Source organism: Bufo bufo, chromosome 5 (genome assembly GCF_905171765.1).
Source record: "Bufo bufo chromosome 5, aBufBuf1.1, whole genome shotgun sequence".
In the NCBI taxonomy this organism is placed as follows: Eukaryota; Metazoa; Chordata; class Amphibia; order Anura; family Bufonidae; genus Bufo; species Bufo bufo.
In genome coordinates, this window is record NC_053393.1 from 559,297,576 (window position 1) to 559,316,816 (window position 19,241).

General features: G+C 43.1%; 1 protein-coding gene across 1 annotated transcript in view; it reads right to left on the minus strand.

Annotated features, from left to right (window-relative positions):
- LOC121000859 (gastrula zinc finger protein XlCGF17.1-like) overlaps positions 1-19,241 on the minus strand; it is an 86,997-nt gene that overhangs the window by 39,819 nt on the left and 27,937 nt on the right. The window lies entirely within an intron of this gene.

The following is a 19,241-nucleotide window of genomic DNA, read 5'->3' on the forward strand; positions in this document are numbered from 1 at the left end:
CCCACGTACCTAAGACTGATGACCACTGTAACCCCTACAATTGTGGAAGGGGAACGGCCACCGGTGCCCTACTCAGTATATGGAGGGAACCGTGGCCACCTCAGATCCAGTCAGAAAATAATCAGGTACACAACAATGTCTGTACACTTAGCTGAAGGTGTTGCAGCCGCAGAGAAGACGGATCCAAGGACAGCTGTCAATATCCGGAGTGCTTGCTGCAGCAGAACACAGGTCCAGTGAACTGATAGCTACAAGTGAAGATACTAAAGCAAGAGCTACAACTGAAATGAGAACTATAATCCACGCCCTACAATAGGAGGAGGGGTGATATAAAGAGAGGGAAATCAAACGCATGAGGAACAGCTGGGAGGAAGGAAACCAAAAGTAAACAGAGCAGTGAGAACTCCTCCCAGCTCTAGTAGTGACATCATCCCAGGGGTGGAGAAACAGAGCTGTGAGAACGTCCCAAACTTCTGGTAGTGACAATACTCTTTACTCTTTAGATTTTGGAAGTATAAATTTAAGTCATGTTTCGAGATAAATGTATTTCCACTGAAGGAGTTCCTCATTGGGGAGTTATACAGTACTGCAGTGTCTATAATCTTCATCTTGACTGATTTCAGTTTAGACAGGGTCAATGTGGTTGCACAGTATGTTGGCAAAAAACGTATATGTTTTTTCAACCTATGCCAAACTTTCAGGGATAGTGCGGTTAAGAAATCTCTAGTTTTGGATAGAGGAGGTTTAGCAGTGTTTTCCCTGGTCTTCCATAAAAGTGTTTGCGGATTAGAAGGAAGAGATTCTCTCTCTAGTTCAAGCCATAATTTTCTGCTTGGTTTAACTGTCCATTCCAACAATTTGGTAATATGTACCGACATGTGATAATTCTGAAAGTCCGGGACTGCCAAGCCTCCTCTAGATCTGGGTCTAATAATTGTATCATAAGAGATTCTACTGCGTTTTGACCCCCAGATAAGGCTCATTATCTTTTTCTTAAAAAGGGTGTAAAACCGTTTAGGAGTCTCAATCAGCAGTGCTTGAAGGATGTATAAAATTTTGGGTAGTGATATCATCTTTATTGCATTTATTCTTCCAAACCAGGATATGAAGAGGTTTTCCCAGTCTTTCAGGTCTGTGTCTAGTCTAGATAGAAGGGGTAAGAAATGTACAGTTGCAAGAAAAAGTATGTGAACCCTTTGGAATGATATGAATTTCTGTACAAATTGGTCATAAAATGTGATCTGATCTTCATCTAAGTTACAACAATAGACAATCACAGTCTGCTTAAACTAATAACACACAAAGAGTTAAATGCTACCATGTTGTTATTGAACACACCATGTAAACATTCATAGTGCAGGTGGAAAAAGTATGTGAACCCCTAGACTAATGACATCTCCAAGAGCTCATTGGAGTGAGGTGTCAGCCAACTGGAGTCCAATCAATGGGATGAGATTGGAGGTGTTGGTTACAGCTGCCCTGCCCTATAAAAAACACACACCAGTTCTGGGTTTGCTTTTCACAAGAAAAATGATGCCTCGCACAAAAGAGCTCTCAGAAGACCTACGATAAGAATTGTTGACTTGCATAAAGCTGGAAAGGGTTATAAAAATATCTCCAAAAGCCTTGCTGTTCATCAGTCCACGGTAAGACAAATGGTCTATAAATGGAGAAAGTTCAGCACTGCTGCTACTCTCTCTAGGAGTGGCCGTCCTGTAAAGATGACTGCAAGAGCACAGCGCGGACTGCTCAATGAGGTGAAGAAGAATCCTAGAGTGTCAGCTAAAGACTTACAAAAGTCTCTGGCACATGCTAAAATCCCTGGTAGCGAATCTACGATATGTAAAACACTAAACAAGAATAGATTTCATGGGAGGATACCACAGAGGAAGCCACTGCTGTCCAAAAAAAACATTGCTGCACGTTTAAAGTTTGCACAAGAGCACCTGGATGTTCCACAGCAGTACTGGCCAAATATTCTGTGGACACATGAAACCAAAGTTGAGTTATTTGGAAGAAACACACAACACTATGTGTGGAGAAAAAGAGGCCCAGCACACCAACATCAAAACCTCATCCCAACTGTGAAGTATGGTGGTGGTGGGGGCATCATGGTTTTGGGCTGCTTTGCTGCGTCAGAGCCTGGACAGATTGCTATCATCGAAGGAAAAATTTATTCCCAAGTTTATCAAGACAATTTGCAGGAGAACTTAAGGCCATCTGTTCACCAGCTGAAGCTCAACAGAAGATGGGTGCTGCAACAGGACAACAACGACCCAAAGCATAGAAGTAAATCAACAGAATGGCTTAAACTGAAGAAAATCCGCCTTCTGGAGTGGCCCAGTCAGAGTCCTGACCTCAACCCGATTGAGATGCTGTGGCATGACCTCAAGAAAGCGATTCACACCAGACATCTCAAGAATATTGCTGAACTGAAACAATTCTGTAAAGAGGAATGGTCAAGAATTACTCCTGACCGTTGTGCACGTCTGATCTGCAACTACAGGGAACGTTTGGTTGAAGTTATTGCTGCCAAAGGAGGTTCAACCAGTTATTAAATCCAAGGGTTCACATACTTTTTCCACCTGCACTGTGAATGTTTACATGGTGTGTTCAATAAAAACATGGTAACATTTAACTCTTTGTGTGTTATTAGGTTAAGCAGACTGTGATTGTCTATTGTTGTGACTTAGATGAAGATCAGATCACATTTTATGACCAATTTGTGCAGAAATCCATATCATTCCAAAGGGTTCACATACTTTTTCTTGCAACTGTAATTGGTATAAGTCAGCGATACTTCTACTAATATTGATACCTAAGTATTTAAAGGAGATAGGAGCTGGTTTTAAAGGGGAAGACGAGATCACCTCCTGCCAAGGGCCTTGAGGAACAGATACGTTATATATTTCAGATTTCTGCCGGTTTATTTTACAAACCGGATTCCAAAAAAGTTGGGACACTATACAAATCGTGAATAAAAACTGAATGCAATGATGTGGAGGTGCCAACTTCTAATATTTTATTCAGAATAGAACATAAATCACGGAATAAAAGTTTAAACTGAGAAAATGTACCATTTTAAGGGAAAAATATGTTGAATCAGAATTTCATGGTGTCAACAAATCCCAAAAAAGTTGGGACAAGGCCATTTTCACCACTGTGTGGCATCTCCCCGTCTTCTTACAACACTCAACAGACGTCTGGGGACCGAGGAGACCAGTTTCTCAAGTTTAGAAATAGGAATGCTCTCCCATTCTTGTCTAATACAGGACTCTAACTGTTCAATCGTCTTGGGCCTTCTTTGTTGCACCTTCCTCTTTATGATGCGCCAAATGTTCTCTATAGGTGAAAGATCTGGACTGCAGACTGGCCATTTCAGTACCCGGATACTTCTCCTACGCAGCCATGATGTTGTGATTGATGCAGAATGTGGTCTGGCATTATCTTGTTGAAAAATGCAGGGTCTTCCCTGAAAGAGATGACGTCTGGATGGCAGCAGATGTTGTTCTAGAACCTGAATATATTTTTCTGCATTGATGGTGCCTTTCCAGACATGCAAGCTGCCCATGCCACTCATGCAACCCCATACCATCAGAGATGCAGGCTTCTGAACTGAGCGTTGATAACAACTTGGGTTGTCCTTGTCCTCTTTGGTCCGGATGACATGGCGTCCCAGATTTCCAAAAAGAACTTTGAATCGTGACGCGTCTGACCACAGAACAGTCTTCCATTTTGACACACTCCATTTTAAATGATCCCTAGCCCAGTGAAAACGCCTGAGCTTGTGGATCTTGCTTAGAAATGGCTTCTTCTTTGCACTGTAGAGTTTCAGCTGGCAACGGCGGATGGCACGGTGGATTGTGTTCACTGACAATGGTTTCTGGAAGTATTCCTGAGCCCATTCTGTGATCTCCTTTACAGTAGCATTCCTGTTTGTGGTGCAGTGTCGTTTAAGGGCCCGGAGATCACGGGCATCCAGTATGGTTTTACGGCCTTGACCCTTACGCACAGAGATTGTTCCAGATTCTCTGAATCTTCAGATGATGTTATGCACAGTTGATGATGATAGATGCAAAGTCTTTGCAATTTTTCGCTGGGTAACACCTTTCTGATATTGCTCCACTATCTTTCTGCGCAACATTGTGGGAATTGGTGATCCTCTACCCATCTTGGCTTCTGAGAGACACTGCCACTCGGAGAAGCTCTTTTTATACCCAATCATGTTGCCAATTGACCTAATTAGTGTTAATTGGTCTTCCAGCTCTTCGTTATGCTCAAATTTACTTTTTCCAGCCTCTTATTGCTACTAGTCCCAACTTTTTGGGGATTTGTTGACACCGTGAAAATTGGAATCAACGTATTTTTCCTTTAAAATGATACATTTACTCGGATTAAACGTTTGATCTGTCATCTACGTTCTATTACAAATAAAATATTGACATTTGCCATCTCCACATCATTGCATTCAGTTTTTATTCACAATTTGTTTAGTGTCCCAACTTTTTTGGAATCCGATTTGTAGTTAGAGATAACACTAAAGTCTTCTAATTCACGTATAAGTGCAGGGACTCCACTTCTTGGGTTGGTGATCATAAAAAGGGTATCGTCTGCATAAGCAGCAATTTTATGTTGGGTATTTGAAGTGTAGATTCCTTGGATTGAGGGGTTGATCCTAATTTTAACTAAAAGGGGTTCCAGGGAAAGAACAAAAAGAATGGGAGAAAGGGGCATCCCTGTCTCGTACCGTTGGTGATTAGAAATGTACCGGAAACCGAATCATTTACGCTCACTGCAGGTGGTATACATTGCAAGTGTTTTTGATATAAACGATTGTGGGAAGCCAAAAGTGTTCAGCACCTCCTCCAAGTAACTCCAACTTATCCTATCAAATGCCTTTTCAGCATCAGTTGTGACAAATGATAGAGGAAAGTTCTTAGATTGAGCAAGTTGTATGGCATGAAGAACCCTATAGATATTATCTTTAGACTCTCTGCCTTCCGTGAATCCAACTTGATCCGGATGCAGTATACCAGGTAGGATAGGCTGAAGTCTCATGGCAATAAGCTTAGCATAGATTTTAATGTCAACATTCAATAATGATATTGGCCTGTAGTTAGAGCATAAGGTATTATCCTTACCTTCTTTTGGTATGACTGTGATGTGAGCCAATAGTGACTCAGTGCGGAATGCTATACCGTTAAAATAGGTACCTAAATGTGGGGAAAGGTTTTTCAGAAATTTTTTCTAGTAGCCAGCTGTCAGTCCATCTGGGCCTGGGCTCTTACCGTTTGGGAGAGATTTTACAACTGATTCTATTTCTTCCTGTGAAAAGGGTCTGGTTAACTTAGTCTGCTGAGCAACTGATATTTTAGGGAAAGGAAGTGAACCTAAGAAATCTCACATTTTTGATTTCAGATCTATTTCGACAGGTAAACTTTTTTTTAAGATTATATAGCTCTTCATAATAGCACCTAAATACCTCTGTAATATCTACAGTAGTAAATCTTAGCGAGTTCTTTTGATCTCTAATTTTTGTGATATATGATTTATTTCTCTGTTTTTGGAGGAGCCTAGCCAGTCTAATGTCTTCTAAATATTTGCTGAATTTCGCCAGGTATAAGTACTTCTGATTCTTTTGATCTAATAGTTCAAGCAGTTTAGATCTCACAGCGACAAGGTCTTTCATAATCTTTTTCTCTAATGAGAGTTTATGGGCAGATTCAAGTATGTGGATTTAAGACAGGAGATATGATATCGATTTCTCGCTTTGTCTTTTTTTTGTACGCTTCTAATCTAATTAGTCTGCCTCTTATGACGGCTTTATGCGTTTCCCATATCAGTGAATTACAAGTACCTGCCTGTACATTTTCAGAAAAAAAAAGTCGATGTCAGTTGCGAGAGCTGTAACATCATTAGGGTTTTTCAATAGACTTTCATTTAGTGACCATTTATACCTTTTGGTTGTATCTTCTCTGAGGGAAACATGCATCAACAAAGGAGCGTGGTCTAATTAGCTTTTTTTAGATGTTTGTATATCTTTGTGGTGTACAAAAAAGTCATCTAACCTGGAGTAGGTTTCATGGGCAGAAGAGAAAAAGGAGTAATCTCTACAAGTGGGATTCAGCAGTCTCCACGCGTCTATTAAATTATTTTGACGTAAGCGTTTTTTCAGGGTTCTGAGATTACTGTAAGCTAGCCTCGCCTTTCCTTTTGTGGTGTCTACAGTCGGCTCAAGGGGGGTATTCGAGTCTCCTCCCAGAATCCCTTCAGCAAATCCCTCTAATTTGTTAATAATTGTTTCCATAAACCTATTCTGTAGTATATTGGGGGCATAGAAATTAGCAAATGTGTACAGTTTACCGCATATGGACCCGTTAACAAATATCTACCTTCAGGATCAGATAAAGTGCTCTTATGTTGAAAACCTAAATTTCTACTAAAAACAATGGAAACATCTTTTCTTTTGCGGGTCGGGGTGGTAGAGTTGTACTATTCGTTATAATGGAATGTTTTAGAAAAGGGAGTGAATTTTTTAAAAATAAGTTTCCTGGAAAAATGCTCTTTTTTTTTTTTGAGTACATTAAGATTTTTGGGCACATTCAAAGGAACAAACTAGACAAAGTCCCCCCTGAGTGGGAACCAGCTTGACTTCCCGATACCCCCTCACCAGCTATAATCTCGGATGGGTGGTGCCGAGATATGTAAGAACTCTCTGCTAGTTAGTTTCCCCCTTTCTATACAGTCTGCTTTCTCAGAACAGAGGTGGCCTCACTGCCTCTAAGCAGACTCCCTCTAAATTGTCTGTTCCTCATATGTGAATGCTAACGGTATTTTCACATATTTCCTATGTTGTATGTTACGGTTGTAATTTTCACTTATGCTGGTTATTGTACACGGATGGTGTCCCATCTCCACCTATAACACCCAGTGATGCCTGCCTAAGGCTTCGTATACTAATGATCTCCGAGGGGTTGTCTCTAGTAGGCATGTACACTTTCCATATATCTCTTTATGGCCGAGTTAAAGTTCTACTCTAATAATGTGAGGGGCCTGAATTCCCAGTTTAGGCGGATCTCAATTGTGGCTTGATCTAATTAGCACTAAATGCGATGTGGCATTAATACAGGAATCTCCTTTGCTGGAGGTAGATCAGCACAGGTGCACTCACCGCCTCTCTCCTCACATCTTCCACTCCCCAGCCGTTAAAAGATGTAAAGCTGGAACTTTTATTTGTGTTAAGGCATCAGTGGCTTTTGCGGTACATCAATGTATAGCTGATATATTGGATCGGTATGTTATTTTGATATGCTCTCTTGAAGGAAGGGCATATACCATTGTCTCTGTATATGCACCGAATTCTAGACAGAAGTCTTTCTTCAACAAACTATGTAAAAAAACGTAAAAGGTGGCAAAGGGCACCATTATAACGGGAGGAGACTTCAATATTCTGATTGATGCGGAGGTAGATTGCCTCTCACATGCTGGTGCCCTACGTGACGATCTGAGGCAGTCTCTTAAGATCTCCGGATTACACGATATCTGCCGCTACCAGCATGGGGGAGAGCGTGATTTCACGCAATCCCGCATTGATTATTTTTTAGTCTCTAGGGACCTTTTGCATAATGTAGTTAGATCCGATATTATGGTAGCCACCTGGTCGGATCATGCCCCAATATCCTTACTAATAATGCTTTACATGCTCTAAATGTTTAAATCACGTTGAGCAAGCTAGAAGGATCCAATTGCGGTGGTATCTGACCCCTAATAGGTTAGCTCATTGCTCGCCGGGTTATTCACCTCTCTGTTGGAGGAAATGCGGGAGCATAGGGACCCCTCTGCATATTAGGTGGGCGCGCCCATATACTCGCATATTTTGGCGTAAAGTGGAAACCCTGATTCACCAGGCCACTGACTTCAAACTTACCCTTACCCCTGCTCTTACCATCCTCGGGCTGGGCCTGGCGGAAGTCGCTCCAAAGGTGCGCTGGGTGGTGTCTCATATTCTGTCCGCTGCTCGTAATGTCATAGCCCGTCAATGGAAACAGGCGCATACTCCTTCAATTACTGATGTAATTCAATCAATTAACCACCACATGCATTGTGAAATGGTTTTTGGGCTCTCATCTTCTGCCCGCATTCGCTCACATAATCATTGGGTCCCATGGCTATCTAGTAGATTTGCAAATGCATTACCTGAATGCTTGAGGTACCCTATTTCTCCCGTCCCACCCATCTCTAGTCTCTCCCTCGATGGCATTGCCGCTGATGGGATGCTGTCTCCTCATGTTCAGTTTTCTTTTGCTATAAGGAAGTAACACTCACTGCTGTGTCCTGGAACATTTATTGTAATTGTTAGACTCCACTGTTGTCACCATATGTACATTGTATTGTACTGTTATCTTTTGAAAATCTCAATAAAAATGTATTGAACATCAACAAGTAGATTAATTATCTATAAGCCATGTTATCAACTCTAAGAGTGAGCAAAAAGCTTATGTAACCAGCATGAATAAGAACTTACTCATGTTACTAGGTATTAAAGTGTGGTGTAAGTGTATTATACCAGAGAGTTTCGTTACATATTTCAGTCCCCTGCAGGTGTTCGTTGTAGCTTCTGCTGTGTTTTAGGGATGGGTAATCCTTCTGAGGTTCTCACTGTCTTTGGTGTGGTTACCATCGTCCATTGGGGTACCTCTGGAACAGGTGGTTCAGCTTCTTGTGTGTCACCTACAATCCAATCTTTAATTGTCAGTTCCTGAAGATTTAATTTCTGGGTGACAAAAAGTACATCTTTGGGCTCTCTAATCACCATGGGTTTTTCATTATGGGTAATAAGGAGTTCAAACGGGAAAAGCCACTTGTATTTTATCCCTCTTTCTCTTAGTGTAGTGGTGAGTGGTTGTAAGTTCCGTCTTAATTCTAAAGTTTGCCTGGAGATGTCCTGGAAAATACGAATCTCTCTATCCTCATATTTTTTTTTTTTGCCGATCTAGCTTTCTGTAGAATTTCTTCCTTTATTTTGAAATCCAGAAGGCAGCAAAGTATATCTCTTGGAGCATCAATGTCAGAATTCCTCGGTCTATCCACTCTATGGACCCTCTGGAAACCTAGATCAAAGGATTCTTCCTTGTTCAAAAGTTTACAAAAAATTTGAGAAAGTACTGTTATTAATTCTTCATCTGTGACTTTTTCAGTTACCGTATTTTTCGCCCTATAAGACGCACCGGCCCATAAGACGCACCTAGGTTTTTGAGGAAGAAAATAATTATTACGGGGGATCTGTGGATGACGAACTGTTATGGAGGGGATCTGTGGATGGCACTTATGGGGGGGGGGGGATCTGTGGATGGCACTGTTATGGGGGGGGGATCTGTGGATGGCACTGTTATGGGGGGGGGGGTGATCTGTGGATGGCACTGCTATATATGTGTCACCCCCAGATCCCCCACCCCATAATAGTGGCATCCAAAGATGCCTTAATATACCATAGCTAAACCTGTGGGAGGGAGGAGGGACCAGTGTCATGCAAATGCGGCGGGGCCGGTGCGGTCACTGTACTCCGGCCCCACCGCTCACTCACTTCCTTAATGCCTAAACATTTTATAATAATAGCTTTAATTGACGTTCCGATCCCCAGCCCCATCTGTACTACCGTACTTACTAAATGTCCTGTAGCAGGCAGCGCAGGGCGGCCGGCCGGAACTCACTGATGTCACGTGACGTGCCTGCGCCGCCTACTTTATGAATGAAGTAGGCGGCGCAGGCACGTGACGTCAGTGAGTTCCGGCCGGCCGCCCTGCGCTGCCTGCTACAGGACATTTAGTAAGTACGGTTGTACAGATGGGACTGGGGATCGGAATGTCAATTAAAGCTATTATTATAAAATGTTTAAGCAATAAAGCAGTGAGTGAGCGGCGGGGCCGGAGTACAGTGACCGCACCGCCCCGCCGCATTTGCATGACACCGGCCCATCCTCCCTCCCCCGTCAAGCTGGTACATCGCAGACTACGATGTAAAATTGCAGCATTCACCCCATAGGACACGGGGCATTCCCCCCCCACTTTTGGGGGGAAAAGTGCGTCTTATGGGGCGAAAAATACGGTAGGCCTTTGATCCTCAGATTGTTTCTTCTAGATCTGTTCTCCAAGTCATCTAGATGCAGTCTAAGCGAATATGTCTCTTTTTGCTGTTCCTTTAATTTTTTGGAAAGGAAGTTGGCATGAGAAAATGCGTAGGTAGGTAGACTCCTCCACCTGTGACGATCTTTAATGCAGTCTATTGTTGGGAGAGACTTAATAAGAGAATGTTCTCTGGTTCAGAGGATGCATCTTCTTCCTCTTCACTGTCAGACCATTCTTCAGTATTAGAAACAATGTTTTTTCTTTCTTTCTGTTTTGACGATCTGTATTGCTCCATTTAATGAGATTTTAAGGGTTTTTGTGGGTCTGACGATTTTTTGGGAGTTTTAGGAACTTTTGTGGCTTTTTCAAGCTGTTGTCCCTTAACCATTTTTGTTACATACGGTCACCGCCAGTTCTGTGAGAAGGTCTGTTAGACGTTCTTCTCTAACTCTTGCATGACGTTCTTTGTTTTGGTTTCACTTTGTCATCTCCTTTCCTTCTCCCAGCTGTCACCTATTTACACTAATTGTCTCCCTTTATATTCCCTCCCATACTGCCTCACTTTGCGGTTTATACTTCTTCCTGGATGAGTTGTTCACTGCTGGAGACTGCTACTGCTGATTCCTCAGATAAGTCTTTTTCCTTTATTTGTGTTTCCTTGCTGGCTTGATTCTAGGTGACCCTGACTCCGTCCGTATTAAGTGCAGGGAGCCGGTGGTCGTGTCCCCTCACTATTATAGGGTTTTCAGGTGTCACACAGTATAAGGTATGTGGGCATGCAATAGTCTACCATAAAGACCTTTGCATGGGCATAGCAGTCAGGGAGAGCTCTAGGGGTTTTATAGGGCTCACCCATATGCTCCTTAGTTTGTGATCAAGTCAGTCGGATGTTTATTTATAAGTTCCAGCTTTCTGCAACACCATCCATGACACATACACTGTGGCTGTATTTAGATGAACCACTGTAGCACTGAGGTACGTATATGGAGGTATGCACTCTGTATGATCTACATTAGCTACATAACTGAGGAACAGCGTAAGGAAATATGCATATTGTCAGATTTCACATAGTGGTGGGAAACATTTCAGGATATAGTTTCTCTGTGAAAATCACCGCTTTTGACCAAGGAGTCAGCAGATATGTGCACTTTAAAGATGACTCACTTAGAGCTTACAGGGGTACGTCCGACTCGGTGCACAGCTAGCTTCGCCCACCCCCAGAGCTGAACTATTCTGGTGAAAATGATTGCCAGAAGAACAATAAAACTGTATATTGTGTAATCGGAAGCCCTTCTGTGTTAACTAGCGTGTCAGCCCAGCACAATGAGCATTATATTGTGCTCCAGAGTTAAGAGCGGCCGCCGCTTAAGATTGTTGGATAGGCCGCGCTGATATTTTCTATGTGGATCTCTTCTGGTACTTATATCTTTATTCCCGGCTGTGACAGGTGCAAATAATATGCTTTGTGGGGCCTTTAAGGCTTATGGTCGTGCCTGCCTTGTCCCCCAGCTCCAGCCGGGGGAGATCTGCGCTTCCGCCCGCTCACAGAGCCTGCGCTCCGGGCCTGATTATAACAGAGCGGTTGTCTTTTTGATTATATTAAAACAGCTTGATTAGGGGATCGATGGTCTCTCGGAGTCTTATTTCTTGTTTTATAAGCTTGCGGCGTGCTTACCATGTCCCGGCTTGTTACTTTGGGCCGCTGCTCCAGCTGCTGTGCAGGCCGCGATTTTTGATTGCAAATATTTTCTACAAAAGTTATATTGATCTGTCCCAGAGGGTATTCCGGTTCTGGAAATGTACTTTTTATGGCGATTTGCTTGGGTTTGGCTCTGTGATGGCTGACTGAAGGCTAGGAGTGTGGAGAGCTCTTTCAATGTGCGTCCTCTCAGCTCAGCGGCTGGTATGTCTTCTGTTAACCAGGTGTTAATGAGCCGTATCTGGCCAGAAAAGTAATATATAGAATAATCCGGTAGGGCTATACCTCCCTCTAACTTTGGTCGTTTCAGTGTATGTTTAGCTCGGGATCTGCCCCAAATAAAGACCCGAGTCATGGAGTCTAATTCTTTGAGCATTGATTTGGGTATGGGTGTTTCCGAGTGTTGAACAGCATAAAGAACCTTTGGGAGTATGATCATTTTGACTAAGTTAATGCGTCCTGCCACCAAGATGGGTAACGATTTCAAGTTTTTAAACTTGTTCCGAATTTGCTTGATTAATGGGCAAATATTAAGGGATAGAGACTGAGAGTGTCGCTTAGTGATTTGGATTCCTAGATATTTAAATGTGTCCACTACTTTCAGCTGGGCAACATGACATGGGCCATTCCATTCGGCCCTGCCCAGTGGCATGTACACCGATTTCCCCCATTTAATTCTCAGACCTGAATAATCCCCAAATTTATCTATCAAAGCTACTGCACTGCTAAGGAACGAGTCAGATGAAGATATAGGATCATATCATCAGCATATAGTCATAGAAGAACCTCCCTCTCTCCCATGGTCAGTCCAGTTATGTTATTACTGTTTCTCACCCTAATGGCCAAGGTTTCAATTGCCAAGGCAAATAGGAGTGGGCAGCCCTGTCTCGTTCCGCTGTGGAGGGGGAAACTTTCCGATAATTCTCCGTTGACCAGTAGCCTACTTACCGGGTTGCTACAAAGGATGCTGACCCATCTGAGGAATTGAGGACCAAACTCAAAGCTTCGGAGGCAGCCAAACAAGTATGGCCATTCTATGGAGTCAAATGCTTTGGCTGTGTCCAGTGAGGCTAGCGCCCAGTCTGCATTCAGGGAATATCCCAGCTGCGTAACCACCTGTACCCTTCTTATGTTTTCTGTATTAGACTTTCCTGGCATAAAGCCTGTTTGGTCGTGATGGACCAATGATAGTTGGGGGGCTAACACCTCGTCATATCTGGCATATACTTCCTTGGGGATCACGCCTGGGCCCGGGGATGTCCCATTATTGAGGTCTGCTATTACTCGCAGTATCTCCTCTAAACAAATAGGTTGGTCCAATTGGGCACTTTGTGATGTAGTGAGTTTAGGGAGAGAAATGCCTTCTCGGTATGTGGCTCTATCCGTTTCGGAGGCTGCTATATTGGATCTATATAGATTTTGATAGAAGTGTGTAAATGTGCTGATAATTGTTTCTTGAGTATTAAATTCCTGTCCCACGTGATTCCTAACTGCTAAGATTGCCGTAGAGGGCGAATCGTGTCAAATCAGCTGAGCCAGTAGCTTAGTAGATTGATTTCAAAGTTCGAAAGCAGTCTGTTTAATAAAAAATAATTTCCTATCAGCTTTGTCTTTGAGTATCGCTAGGTATTGTCTTCCCGCCCGCAGCCACGCACTTCTGTTGGCCTCAGTCGGGAGACGAATATATTGCTGTTCCAGTGTGGTGCATTGAGACTCCAGCTCCATTTCTGAGCATTGTGTCTTTTTTAATGTAGGATATGCTAGAATGTACTGCCCCACGTAGAAACGCTTTATTTTTTTTTTAAATCAGTTTTTTATTGTTATTTCAATATGTAAATATACATGACAAAATCAATTATATTTCATAAAATAAACTTACATTCACAACATGAATGATGTTTCACATGAGTATTGTTGTATTAAAAAGGTGTTGGCATGAAACCCGATGCCCATAACTTCCCCCCTCCCCCTTCCCGGTATTAGCTTCTTCTCTAGACTACATTACTATTTAAACGCACTCCAAAGACATACTGATAGGGACCTTAGATTGTGAGCCCCATTGCGGACAGTTGGATGATAATGTCTGTAAAGCGCTGCGGAATATAGTAGCGGTATATAAAATGCATAAAATAAATAAATAAACGCACATATGTCTGCCAAGGCTCCCATAACTTCTCATATTTGAGAGGACATCCTCTTTTTTGAAAAGCAGCCTTTTCATAGACAAGCATAGTATTAACTTTGCATTTAAATTCTCCAAATGTGGGAGGTGTAGCCTGTATCCAATGCTGAGCAATTAGTTTCCTAGCTACATATAGCAGGTGACCTATAGCCACTTTAACCGCCTCCGGACCGCCTAACGCACGGTTGCGTCCTGGAGGCGGTCGAGTCATTCCTCCTGGACACATCCGTGCGTCATCTCGTGAGACACGAGATTTCCTGTGAACGCGCGCACACAGGCGCGCGCGCTCACAGGATCGGAAGGTAAGCGAGTGGATCTCCAGCCTGCCAGCGGCGATCGCTCGCTGGCAGGCTGGAGATGTGATTTTTTTAACCCCTAACAGGTATATTAGACGCTGTTTTGATAACAGCGTCTAATATACCTGCTACCTGGTCCTCTGGTGTCCCTTTTTGCTGAGGACACAGGCAGCTCTGTAATAAGTAGCACCAAGCACCACTACACTACACCCCCCCCTGTCACTTATTAACCCCTTATGAACCCCTGATCACCCCATATAGACTCCCTGATCACCCCCCCTGTCATTGATCACCCCCCTGTAAGGCTCCATTCAGACGTCCGTATGTTTTTTACGGATCCACGGATACATGGATCGGATCCGCAAAACACATACGGACGTCTGAATGGAGCCTTACAGGGGGGTGATCAATGACAGGGGGGTGATCAGGGAGTCTATATGGGGTGATCACCCCCCTGTAAGGCTCCATTCAGACATCCGTATGTGTTTTACGGATCCACGCATCCATGGATCGGATCCGCAAAACACATACGGACGTCTGAATGGAGCCTTACATGGGGGTGATCACCCCATATAGACTCCCTGATCACCCCCCTGTCATTGATCACCCCCCTGTCATTGATCACCCCCCCTGTCATTGATCACCCCCCCTGTCATTTATCACCCACCTGTCAGGCTCCATTCAGACATTTTTTTGGCACAAGTTAGCAGAAATTGATTTCTTTTATTATTTTTTTTCTTACAAAGTCTCATATTCCACTAACTTGTGTCAAAAAATAAAATCTCACATGAACTCACCATACCCCTCACGGAATCCAAATGCGTAAATTTTTTTTGACATTTATATTCCAGACTTCTTCTCACGCTTTAAATGCCAGGGCAGTATAAATACCCCACATGTGACCCCATTCCGGAAAGAAGACACCCCAAGGTATTCCGTGAGGGGCATATTGAGTCCATGAAAGATTGACATTTTTGTCCCAAGTTAGCGGAAAGGGAGACTTTGTGAGAAAAAACAAAAAAATATCAATTTCCGCTAACTTGTGCCAAAAAAAAATAATTTATATGAACTCGCCATGCCCCTCATTGAATACCTTGGGGTGTCTTCTTTCCAAAATGGGGTCACATGTGGGGTATTTATACTGCCCATGAGATAAATCTTTGCCCAAACCACATGTAATTAAGCTTGCACCACAGAAATTGCCATTCCACGCTATCAAAGGCCTTGGCTGCATCCAAAGAGAAGATGGCCCTGTCCCCCATATTATCTGATGAGAAATGTAAACTAGCGAAGACCCTGCGAATATTAATAGCAGTTGACTTCTGGGGCATAAAATCTGGCTGGTCTGGATTAATAACGGATAGTATCACTTTAGACAAACGTGCGGCCACGGCCTTTGCCAGGATCTTGACATCCGTGGATACCAAAGAAATGGGTCTGTAAGATTCTGTCAATCTCGGATCCTTCCCAGACTTGGGCAAAACTACAATCAGAGCTTCTTGCATGGATGCCGGTAGACAGCCCATTTCCAAGGAATAGTTAAATACCTTCAACAATTCCGGCAATAAAATTTCTGATTATTTCTTCTATATTTCGACAGGTAATCCATCTAACCCTGGAGCCTTATCATTTTAATGGGGCATCTAAAAGAGAACATGCCTCAGATGACAATCGCGGGATATCAGTCTCTCGCAAAAATTCTACAATATCTGAATCGGAGCATGACGTTTGTGACTAATCTAGGGATGAATAAAAATTTCCCAGGATTCCCAATATGAATATAAATGACATTGCAGCGCTTCCTGTGCACCACGCATTCTAGCGCCATTTTCTACGGTTGGAGTTTGAGTAAAAGCTGCTTCCGCTATTTGCATTTCAGCATGTACTCGGGCGTCCATTTCCCTAGACTTAGATTTAATCCTACTAATGGATTTAATTCAAATCCCTCTCTAGTAAGCTTTCGAGGCCTCCCATCCTGAATTGATAGAGACCGTATTTCGGTTTAGTTCAAAATATTCATAGGCCTTCCATCCTGAATGGATAGAGGCCGAATTTCGGTTTAGTTCAAAATATTCAGAGGCCTTCCATCTTGAATGGATAGAGACCATATTTCGGTTTAGGTAAAAATATTCAGTCAGTGCAGTTTTCACCTCCTCCATCTCTCCCATTAGTGTCAGCCAAAATGCGTTAAGACGCCATACTCTAGGCCCCGGTCTGGCATTCTTGGACATGTCCAATTCAATACATAGTGGCGAATGATCTGACAGTGTTCTAGCTAAATATTCTGACTTGTTCACTAGCGGGTACATGTATGAGTTTACCAACCCTAAATCTATCCTAGATAGAGACATATACGTGGATGAACAGCAGGAATATTTTTTTTCCCTGTCGTGAGCTTCCTTCCATACACCCATAAGTCCCACCTCCCTTAACAGTCTACCAAAGGGGGTATCAACTCCAGTTTCCACTCCCGTCGTCATCCTACATTTATCCAGGGACTTATTCACTACATTATTAAAATCCCCAATATTCAAACACGGGATATCCGAATATTCCCGCCATAAACTCCAGCACCAGTCTCAGAGGTGTCGAGGTGTATGGCGGAGGAATATATATGGTCACCAGCACCATTCTCAGTCCATTGAGTAGACAGTAAACACATACGAACCGACCCTCTGGGTCCACTGATTCCCTCAGGCATTCAAAGCGCACATTTTTAATAATCAGTATGCTAGCTCCCCTGGATTGTGCAGAGAAGACCGAGTGCACAGAGTAACCAATCCGAGATTTCTGAATCATCTGCACTCTCGATTTGGTCATATGTGTCTCCTGTAGACAACAGATTGCTGGCTGGTATCACATTAAATATTAAAAAATGCTGTCTTTCGGTTACCTCCGCCATTCCCCGCACATTCCAACTAATCACCTTGGTCACTGGCGCCACTGCATATTTTAAGTTTATATAAATGTCTGCCACACAACCATACCTGCCTCCTACTGTAGCGCATCACCATCCTTACTAACAAGTCAATACCGGAAAGTGCCCACCATCCACAACCCCACTTTTTCTGCAACATACTCCAGTCCAGATCATTGGCGAGTAATGGACTCGCCCCAGAGTGCAGATAACCTGTACTACTCATGCTCCTGTATTAGGACGTCCCCGACAATGTGCTCGAGTAGTCCATAGTTAGTACCCTTCAGGAGATTTTAGTCCCCGACTGAAGGGTTGAGATCCACACCGCCGTTGACCACTTCAAGTGTCCAGACTCTGGTTCCTAAACTGCCGTTCATTCTTCTCTAGCCATTACAGTTCCAAATCCGTGTCTTCAAAGATCGATGTAGATCCTAAGGCTACCACCCGCAGCTTGGCTGGAAACATCATAGAATATTGTACTTGTAATCCACAAAGTCGTCTTTTTATATCCACAAAGCGAGCTCTTTTCTTCTGTACTTCGGATGAATAATCTGGAAAAATAGAGATCTTTGTCCCATTGATTATAAGCTCCGGATGGTCCCAGGACTGCTTTAGTATACTGTCTCTGTCCTTATAATGTAATATTTTTGCAAGATCAAACGAAGTGGGCGACCAGGTGGTAAAGGTCTTGTGGGAACACGGTGAGCTTACTCAATTGCATACAGAGAGGAGAGGCCTTTATCTTTAAACTTGTCGGCTAACCATTTTTCAATAATTTCTGTGGCATTAAAGCCTTCTGCTTTTTATGTCACCCCAATCAGCCTAATATTGTTCCGGAGTGACCGTTTTTTTTAGATCGTCTGTTTTTGCATAACTTTCGTGGTAACTTTGGCTGCCTTTTGCAGTGGTTTAGCTCCCTCCTCTAATTCTTAAACCCTGCGCTCTACTTTAGTAGTACGTTCTGCAACTTTATGGAGGTTAAGACGTATTATAGAAAGATCCTCTTTAAGGCTCCCAAATTGAATGTTTAGGCTCTTGAGGGTGGCATTACAGATTGCTATGGCTGCCATTATATCTTTTAATGTAGGCTCTGCAACCTCCTGTAGGCCCCGTCCTCGTAGAAACGCCTTTAATGTGTCCCACACAAGAACGGTGTTGAATTCATTTTCATGCGTTTTTAGGAAGATTCCATCTGTTGAGCCCATGAGGGTCAGCCAGAACAGATGTATGTTCATTCTGTACATTATTGAGGGAACACTATGTATAAGTGTGCCTAGTATTGGCGAATGATCCGATATTTCCCGGGGCAGGTATGTAATGGAACGAAGGTTTAACAATACTATATCATTGCCTAGCATATGATCTATCCTAGTTAAGGAGTTGTGACTGCTACTGTGGTAGGAATATGCTCTAGACCTGGGATATTTAGATCTCCAGAGATCGTGCCACCGGAATTCTGTTAAAAATTTGTTAAGCTGCAAGGGGCTCCCTGTATTTGATGGGCCTGCCACGTCTAAAAGTCGATCCAGCGAAGGATCCAACATCATATTTAGGTCTCCCATGCAAATTACTTTGGCATGTGGGTAAGCGGCGACAAAAGAGCCGCAAGGTGTAAAATCTGTATTGGACCAAAGGGAGGGTTATAGACGCCTAGTAAAACATACTGTACATTGTCAATAAGATCGTGAATAAAGACATATCTGCCTTCTGTATCAATGACTAGGTCTTTTGCCTCCTATGTTAATTGTTTGTGTACTAGCAGGGACAGCCCCCTTGAGGAGGAGGAATGGTAGGAGTGCGCGGTCCACTGTACCCAAGGCTTCTTTAAGGGTATAGCTGTATCAGGTGTAAGATGTGTCTCTTGGAGACACAGTATTTGTGGACTGGAATTTCTATAAACTCATCCGGTGTACGGCCCTCTGCTCTTTCAGGCAATCCGATCATTCTTATATCGTTTCTACAGAGTCTGTTCTCCAAGTCATCTGCTTTCTGTTTCCAGAGTTCTGCTTTGGTGATAAGCTCG